This window comes from Panthera tigris, chromosome A1 (genome assembly GCF_018350195.1).
Source record: "Panthera tigris isolate Pti1 chromosome A1, P.tigris_Pti1_mat1.1, whole genome shotgun sequence".
Taxonomy (NCBI): Eukaryota; Metazoa; Chordata; class Mammalia; order Carnivora; family Felidae; genus Panthera; species Panthera tigris.
The window spans coordinates 234,136,421-234,146,184 of NC_056660.1; positions in this window are offsets into that span (position 1 = coordinate 234,136,421).

Consider the following 9,764-nt stretch of genomic DNA (forward strand, 5'->3'; position numbering starts at 1 on the left):
CAGGTCCCTCCTTCGACACAGAGGCACGTGAAAGACAGATGTCCCCCTCCCCCCCCCCCCCACGCTCTCAAGGCCTCTCAAAGGAGTGGCTTGTGAATAGGAAAGATTTATCACTGTCATCCCTGCTGGGGAAAACAAGTCTGCACCTCACATCAGAGCATTCCAGCCGTAGACAGCGAAGTGAGACCAAATCGGCCCGTGAAGACGGCCGGAGAGGCGCCTCCCCACCGCCAGACGTGGGCTTGTTTCTCACGAATGCTGATCTGCCTCTAAAGGGGATGGCTCTGGCCTGCACCTCGGAGCCCGCACTTTCATTCTGAGCCTCCCTTTGTCACCGAGAACGATGCAAGCCCACGAGACCAGTGCGCGGAGTGACCCGTCTAGTCTTGCTGGAAAAACCCACCGCGACACACGGGTCAGCGGATCATAACTGGGCGAAACGTGGAGGCAACTGCTTACTGGTTTTCTCTCACTCAAAGTGTAAAGTGACACCTTTCTTGGACTCATCTTCCTTCACTGACGCCAGAGAACAACCACAGCCTAACGGAGGTAAATGCTTCATATCACGGTTGCTCAAAAGCCACCTCACGGGGGTGCCTGGTGCGGCCCCTCCTCCGCCCCACCTTGAACCACACTCTGCCAGAGGCTCTGACAGGGACCCGGGGCTTTCTCCGTCCGCCTGGTCATCCCCGCTTCCCTTCCGGCCCCATCGGTCTTGGCCCTCGCGTGGCCCGTCTAGTTTTGCTGCACTTTCTGTAACTCAACGCCAGGCATCTCCCCCGCTCTGCGATGACAGCTGCCGGGACCGCCATGTGAGGAAGCACTTGGCCCCGGTCCTTGCACAGCACTGAGCGAGAGGTCGGCCTGCAGGATTCATGCTGAGCATCTGAAAGACAAACCACCTTGAAGACAAAGACACCTGGAGCCCTACTGAGGTTGCTCCGTGTTCTAGAAATCCAACGCAGAGCAGCAAGGTGCTTCCACTAAAGGGAAAATAAAAAAACTTTTGTTCAATGGAAGGCTTACACGAGTAAAAGCCTCACGTCGTCAGCTGTGGGCAGTGTTGGCTGGACACTAAATAATGCCACCGCCCACGAGCGGGAGTCTACCCAGCTCTCACGTGTCCATAGTGCATCTGTGGCCGGTAATGTAGTGAATGCACACCAGACCAGGTGACAGACAAGAGGCTGGTGTCGTGGCCTATGAGCTAAGCCCACTCGGTCTCCTACGTTGCACATGGCCCATCGAGTATTTGCAACCATTGATAAAATAATTTTGGGCTTTGGTATTTTGAAAAACTTTCATTCCATAGTGGGTCATTAGAAACGGTTTCCTAATGAACCCACGTTCCACTTACCGGACTTTTCCTCCTGTACATAATCTCTACTAAACGTGAGGATGTCTACAAAGGCCTGGGATTAACTTGCGGATCTATTTACAAACAAAATACTTTTCCATATATAGTGTATTAGTCAGGTTGCAGAGAAACAGAACCATAGTGTACGTGTAGACAGAGAGAGATTTATTTTAAGGAACTGGCTCATGCGATTGTGCAGTCTAGCCAGCATGAAATGTTGAGGGAATGCTGGCAGTCTGGAGACCCAGGGGAGGGTGCACTCTGCAGCTCAAGCCTGAAGGCTGTCTGCAGACAAAATTCCTTCATCCTCAGTGAACACCAGTCTTTCCCCCTAAGGCCTTCACCTGATTGGATGAGGCCCACCCACATTAAGTAAGTAAAAAATTTGCTTTAATCAAAGTCTTCTGATTGAAATGTGAATTACTTCTAAACAAGTACCTTCACAGGGACATCTAGACTGCTGTTTGACCCAACGCTGGGTATCGTGGCATAGCCAAGTTGACTCATTAAATTACCAGTTACACATACAGATACAGGCAGGTAAAAGTTAAGTAGTCAAGAATGTCCACAGAATGTGCTACCTGTCTACGTGCAGGTGCTAATATGTTTGAGCTTTCTGGGCTAAAGTCCTATTAAATAAAATCAAACTCGATGGCATTAGACGTTCGTCATTCATAACAATAAATACCTCTGTGCACCTAAGTTGTCCTTTCTGGAAATCGAGGTGATTCAGTTTGCACAAGATATTTTAATAAAGTAGTGTAATGCAAGACCCAGGGTTTTAGAGGCTGTGCAATCTCAGTTCACACCTTGGCTCCTTTATAGACTCCCTGCGTGATCTCGTACCACCGACCTATCTGCTGAGTGACCATAGAAGCATGGAACTCACAGAGCAATTGTGAGGAGGTGTGCCTGAGACCCATTGGGGAGGCAGTGCCGGGCGCACAGTTGTGGCTCAGCAAACGGTGGCTGTAAAAGCAAGATGGAGAGGGTTTCAAATCACTGTCTATTGTCCACAGTGGAACAAAGACAGACTCAGATGAAGTCAATGAGGATACCAGAGCAGTAAAAGTATCTGAGCTTCAAGGAGGAAGGTGGGGAGCGGTGATGGCCAAGACCCTGCAGAGTTTCTAGGCAGGCGGGGACCTGGGAGATGTGACCAGATGGTCCAGCACAGGGTTTACAGGGATGACCGTCTCCACGCCGATTTCATGGCCAGTTAAGAGCAAAAAACACGATCAAGTTGGCAGAGTACCCGAAAGTCATGAACATTCTAGAACAAAAATATTCCAGTGCTGGCATGAGAGCAGTCTTTATTAGTTAGCATGGTCATAGATAGCTGTGAGGAAGAAGATTGGTGGGTAGGTTCGATTACTTTCCCATGTATTACATGCAAACTTTCCATGAAATCGATTTATCTAACAAATGGTTAAGATATGGCTGTACAGTTGAGTTCTAGCTCCACTAATACCAGACTAATCCTTCTCCATGAGAACACCCATAAAATCTGAGAAAATATTGTTGAAATGTATTTAAAGTTGTCAGAAAACTAACACAACAACAACAAAAATTACAGAAACAAGCTTTGAGACCAAAATTAAACAGGTGAGTCTAGCATTGGGGATTTTTGCCCTAGAACCTTCTCCTCCTGCTGAAATGATCAGCAGAACATGTAGCAATGATCAGAGGCTTTGGCTGACTCCCAGGGATAGAGACAGAAACTGGAATTCAGGGCTTTCCTGGTATGGAGGGTGGTTCTGTAAATACATCTAGGCATCGAGTTGGAACATCAGAGAGTTAAAACCTAGGAATAAAGATCAACCAGAAGTAGACTGACCCTCACAAAAAGACTGTAGTCAAGGCACCTGGGTGGCTCAGTCGGTTAGGGGTCCGACTTCGGCTCAGGACGTGATCTCACGGTTCATGAGTTCGAGCCCCGCGTTGGGCTCTGTGCTGACAGCTCGGAGCCTGGAGCCCGCTTCACATTCTATGTCTCCCTGTCTCTCTGCCCTTTCCCTGCTCATGCTCTGTCTCTCTCTCAAAAATCAACATTAAAAAAAATTTTTTTAAAGAAAAAGACTATAGTTAAGCGTTGATCCACGCCTGTCCCTGAGAGTCAAGGTAACCCCAGCTTCGAATCTGCTCACCTAGTTATGGTCCAGAAGTAGACTGAAACCCCCTGCATAGGAAGAGAGCATCAAAAAGAACCTCAAATTATCTCTACAACTTTTCAAATACGATGCCTGCACCCTGTCAAAAATTACCACGCATGAGGAGAAAAGAAAGCATTATTTAAAATCCAGAGAAACAGTCAACCCACGAGGGATGCAGACAATGGCATTATCAGACACAGACTATAAAGCAACAATGCTCAACGCGCTTATGCAAGTAAAATACAGGCTGAGAAATTTTATAGAACTAGACGCTCTTTTTGCAGAGAATTTTGTAGACAGCTACGAATTATTTTTAAAAGCCCAGGTGGATCTTCAAGAACCAAAAAAAAAAAAAAAAAAAAAAACAAAAAAAAAAAAAAAAAACAAAACAAAAACCCAAACAACAAAAAAACTACAGTGACACCATGTTAATGAATTTAACAGAAAATTATGAAGAGCTGAATATGGAATTAGCAAACGGACAGGTAGGGCAGAAGGAATCACCCAGACAGTATAATGAAGACGACAGAAAGAACATAGGAGACGCAGGGACATGGTGAGGAAGTCTACATGACCTATGCCTGAAGACCCAGCCAAAAGGGAAAAATAAAGAGGCAGAGGAAATAATGATACTTTTCCAAAACAAATGAGAGACCTAAGGCCACATATTCAATCAGCTCTACAAACTCAAACAGGGTAATTGTGACAACCCCACACCTACACACAACGTAGAAAAACAGAAAAACAAGGGAGAAATCAGGCAGAGAAAAAAGACGAGTGGCTTTCAGAGCGACGTCCGTGAGAGTTAAAGCTGACTGTTCACGCGAAGTGACGGAATCCAGGAGGAAATGAAGTCATGTCTTCAAACGACAACAACAACAAAACGAAGAATTGAGGTTCATCCGAGTTCTAGGAAAATATATCTCAAGGATGAAAGTAAAACGAAAACATTACGGCAAATGGGCAGAATCTATCAGCCTGGAACCCCACGGGCAGAAAGGCTCGAGTCCTCTCAGGGGAAGAAAAATGACTCCAGGTAACAAAAAAGATGGTAAACATCAAACATGTGAGTGAATCTGAACAGAAGTGTCCATGTCAAGAGCTAATAGCATCCAATCAACGTAAGTGACAACAGGAACACAGGAGGTGGGACAAGACTACATGCAGGTAGGATGGACCACCCTTCCTGCTGGGGGTGGAAGCAAGTAAAAGCAGGAATTGATGTCAGGCATCGCAAGTCACAATGCTTGTTGCATTCTCTAGGGCAATCACTTCTGTAAAAACAGTACATAACTGGGGCCCGTGGGGGGTGGGGGGCTCAGTCGGTTGGGCGTCCGACTTCGGCTCAGGTCATGATCTCATGGTCTGTGAGTTCGAGCCCCGCGTCGGGCTCCGTGCTGACAGCTCAGAGCCTGGAACTTGCTTCGGATGCTGTGTCTCCCTCTCTGTCTCTGCTCCTCCCCCACTATGAAGCTAACGAGGGTGGGGGATGGGACAATTAAAAAAAAAATACTTAACCAGTTTAATAAAACAGGCAATCCTAGACAGAAAAACATCTCCTCCAGGTATCAAGGAAAGCAAAGTGTTCACCAAGGAACTGCCATGCCCTGATCATAGAGCAGAGTGTGTTTTGGCCCAGTATCATTTTTTTTTTTCAACGTTTTTTATTTATTTTTGGGACAGAGAGAGACAGAGCATGAATGGGGGAGGGGCAGAGAGAGAGGGAGACACAGAATCGGAAACAGGCTCCAGGCTCCGAGCCATCAGCCCAGAGCCTGACGCGGGGCTCGAACTCACGGACCACGAGATCGTGACCTGGCTGAAGTCGGACGCTTAACCGACTGCGCCACCCAGGTGCCCCTGGCCCAGTATCATTTTTAAAAGTAGCATGACACATTGCAATTTTGCAGCCTCGTTCATATAGATATTCGTATGATATTCATATAGATACCATATAGATATAGATATAGATATAGGTATAGATATAGATATAGATATAGATATAGATATAGATATAGATGGCTGTATAGTCAGAAATCGTACTTGGGTCGGGAGTGGATGAACCACAGGAAAACAAAGATCTGCTAATGAATCAGATGGGTCACATTCTCCCTGAGAGCCTGTCCCAGATCAGGAATCTCTGAGACTCGGAGGGCCTGAGACAGACAGCACGAGAAGCCCCAGCACGTGCGACGTCCCGAGGCTTTGCGAATAAGTACGTAAGGCTGATCCTGCTGCTGTCTGCTCAGCAATCACTGCCCTGAGCTCATCCCTCTTTCGCTCTGGTCTTTCCAGTGCAGGAAACAGTGAAATCACGATCAGCCATGATAGTTGTGCCCCAACCCACACCTTCATCGGGAACTCCGAGAGAGCCCGCCTACCGCGGACGGCGTAAAGCATGGGACACTCCCGGTGGAGACTGGCCTATGAAGCTCCCTTCATCTCCTCCGACCCTTGTCCGAGTGCTTTGGCTCGGTCTCAGCCTCTCCCCCCATGGGTCATAGGGCAGGGATGGCATCCTGACTTCAACAACCACACACGTGAAGACAGATCCGTGAGCGGGCTCGCCCAAGAGTCCATGGGATAGCATTTCCAAAAGAATCATCCCAGACAAGGGAAATGAGAATCCGTTAAGGAGAGTTTCCAAGTCTACTAACTGGGCTCATAACAGTAACTATATCCTAGGGCTTGAGGCTTAAATTAGATTAAACTAGATGTAAGGCACCTGAAACAGAGTAAGTTCTGTAAACAGTAGGCATCACCATCATCGTCATTTCATTATCGTCTCCACCATGCTTGTCCTCATCACCATCACGGCCACTGTCATCACCACGGCCATCATCATCATCATTCTGGAGCTGGTGTGCTGTTTCTTAACTTCTTGGTTTTTTCCAGCCTCCCGCACTCTGGAGTGCTCCACCCCAGACCTCCGGAACTAAATGTGCCCAGCCGTGCCCACCACAGAGGCACGGGCAAGGCGCTGTGTGCCCCCCGCCCTGACTACGTGAGAATAAGCAGGGATGCCTGTCGACGGCCAACGGCACACCGCGTTAGTCAGACCCACCACAGCCCGGCCTGGACACATGGCTTTGAGCTCATGGACACGGACGAGGAGGACCTGGGTCCCGGGAAGCAGCGTGACCAGATGGCTAAGAATAAAGATACTAAGAAACTGGCTGCCTGTGATCTTGACTTGTGGCCGCCGGGAGCCTGTTTTGAGACTCTTTGGCCTTGAGGCTTTGAATGGAGCTCATCGTGATGCGTGTCTGTTCTGCTTATTTATAGTGATGAGATAAAACCCAGGTGAGTTATTTGGCAGCAGGGAATGCTGCTGTTTTTAATCAAAACAAATAAAAAGACAATCTCTTGATTGAAAAGATGTATCCTCAAGGCCTTTTACAGACTGCAGATGTGTGCACCTTAATCTCACATTCCTTTGAAAAGAGAACGCTCTTGAAAAGCAATCTATATGTTCCTAATGTCACAAGGAAATACCTGAATAGTTCTGTCCTTCTGAACCAGAAAAGAAAAGAAAGGGGGGAAAAAAATAAGCCTGCTGGGACACGGGAGCCACCTCATGTCACAAGCTGGAAGGCCGCATGCTGGGGGGAAAACCAAGGTCAAGGCCATCAAAGCGGCGGGCTGCTAAGAGGCAAATTCGATTTGGCAACAGAAACGCAAGAAGTCAAGACAATGGCGGAAATGTGGGCACGGAAAGGCTGAACAGACCAGCAGAACCCAGTGCGTCTGTGGCTATGGCTGCAGGTGCACGTACGTGCCGTCAGAAAAGACTTCACACCCACAAGTCAAGGAGAAGTTGCACGTCGTCTGGTATCTCCTATACAACGACGACGAGCGACAGAGGCACATGGGCAATGGCTCTGGAAAAGCAGGAAAAAGCACATCGGCCTCCGTGCGTGCTCCCAGGGAGAGACCTACAGGGACAGGTGCCCGGGTCGTGCACGCAGGCGCGGCACGGTCTTCTGCCGAGCGGGGCAGAGGGATGATCTCTCTGGTGGTGTCGCTAAGGAAAACCATTCTCTCTTACCTATTCACTTCTCACGACTTTATAGACAACAGTGTATATAAAATATATCTGTGTCACTGGGTTTCTAATGTGATTTCTTCACCCAACTAGATTAGAAGCAAATCGTTATGCCTAATTTTCTTTGAATGTTTTGTTTATTTATTTATTTTGAGAGAGAGAGAGCACAAGTGGGAGAGGAGCAGAGAGGGAGAGAATCCCAAGCAGGGTCGACACTGTGAGCCCAAAGCCTGAGGGGTGATGCAAGGCTAGGACCCACGCACTGTGAGATTGTGACCCGAGCCGAAATCGAGCGTCAGACAGTTACCCGACGGAGCCACCCAGGCTCCCCAGTTTCTCTTTATTTTTTAAAATCCCGGTTTGTGGTTGCAAATACAATTTCTCCGTTTCTCGGGTGGTTTCACTATTCCTGCGTGACTCTGACGGCCAAACCCAGTGATACCTCGAGGAGTTTTCATCACAAAAAGAATATGCAGAATGTGCGCAGCTGAGGGGCACTGGGACTCGGGGGGCCTGAGCTCCAGGGGATAAACGCGTGTGTGCTCACAAAGTACGGACCGGGTAGGAGAGCGCCTCTCCCCGGACCCACGTCCACCCTGGACTTCATGGTGTGACTTTATTTGAAAGCGAGGTCCTTGCAGGTGGCATTGGTTCAAATGAGGTCCTTCTGGGTTCGGCTGGGTTCTCACCCAAGGACTGGTGTCCTCATACAAGGAAGACAGGGACGCAGCAACAACAGGGAAGAAGGCCACGTGAAGACAGGCAGCGCACGAGGTAACGTGTCCACCGGCCCAGGAACACTGGGGATTGCCAGCAACCACCAGAAGCGGGCGAAGCAAGGAGAGATCTCCCTTCGAAGCTTCAGGAGAACACAAGCCATCAAGCGTGTGGCACTTTGTTACCGCGGCTGCAGGAAAGCCGTGCCCGGTCCCGTGGCCATCTGGAGAACGGAGTTCACAGAACAGCACCCTCCAGGGACCCTTACACACTGAGCATTCAAGTGCCTTTTGAAATCTGTGAAGGGAAGCACCTGTGCGAGTAGATCAGGAAAGCCCTCCCTTGGGTGACTGTGCCAAGGCGCGGAGCTCTGACGGGTACTCTGTCCTGCCCTGCGTGACGTGCGCCACCGGGGGTCCGCCAGTCCCGTGCGTGTGAGGACCAGGCTGATGGGAAGCGACGTCTTTAGTCATCTAGACTGCGTTTTCAAAAGCCTGGACTGGTTTTCGCTCTACCGTCCGTGGTTTTTAGCTGAGATTCTGGAAGTCTCACCTGGTCTTTCCGGCTGCCTCCGCATCTGCTATGACTCCCGTGCCGGTCCCACCCTGCCCCATCTCTCCCTCCCCTGGCCCTTTCGCTCTCCCCCCTGTACGCCAGGCTTCCTCCAGCCCCCTTGCACCTCGTGAGCCTTTCTCATCCCTGCACACACAGGTGCATTAGTTTCTGGGTCACTGACGCAGCACCTCTTTCTCTCTGAAGCAAACTTCGTGGCCGAAACCCACAAAAATTGTACCCTCCCACAGCTCTGGAGGCCAGACGTGTGCAGTCAAGGTGTCGGCAGGGTCCCTGCGGGCTCCAGGGAAGAGTCCGGTGCCTCCTAGTTTCTGGCACTGCAGACGATCCTCGGGGGTCCTTGGCTCGTGGCCACATCACAGTGATCTCCGCCTCCAGCATCCCCGTGCTGCTCTCCCTCCATGTCTCCGTCTCTGTATCTCTCCCCTCAGAAGAACATCAAAGGCCGAGTAGGGTCCAACCTACCCCCGCACGACCTCACGTTAGCCTCGGCAAAGACCCTATTTCTGAAGAAACGCACATTCGCCCTGTACTAGGGGTAGGACTTGGACAGGTCTTCGGGGGGGTGGGGGGGGACACAGGTCAGCTGACGGCTGGAGACCTGGCCCTCTCTCCCACTGTCACCGCTCCCTGCCTGCAGCCAGCCCTGCAGGGCAGGTGATGACCCTGTTTCGGAACCTTGCTCTTGCCCGCACAGGGTCTGGGCCTGGCGATCTCTGGGCCCCACCTGTGCTCTCAGCCCTTCTGCCCCTCAGGACACGCACGGGCCCGTCTGCTGAGGGCCCGCCTTTTGGGGGTCAGAGCTCCCCGGTGCCCTCGGCTTCAGGAGAAAGCAGCAGACCCAAGTGAGTCCCTGACAGACCACAGCTTCTGGGGAGGAGCGATTCTACACCCCGAATGACACGGTTACTCCCCACAC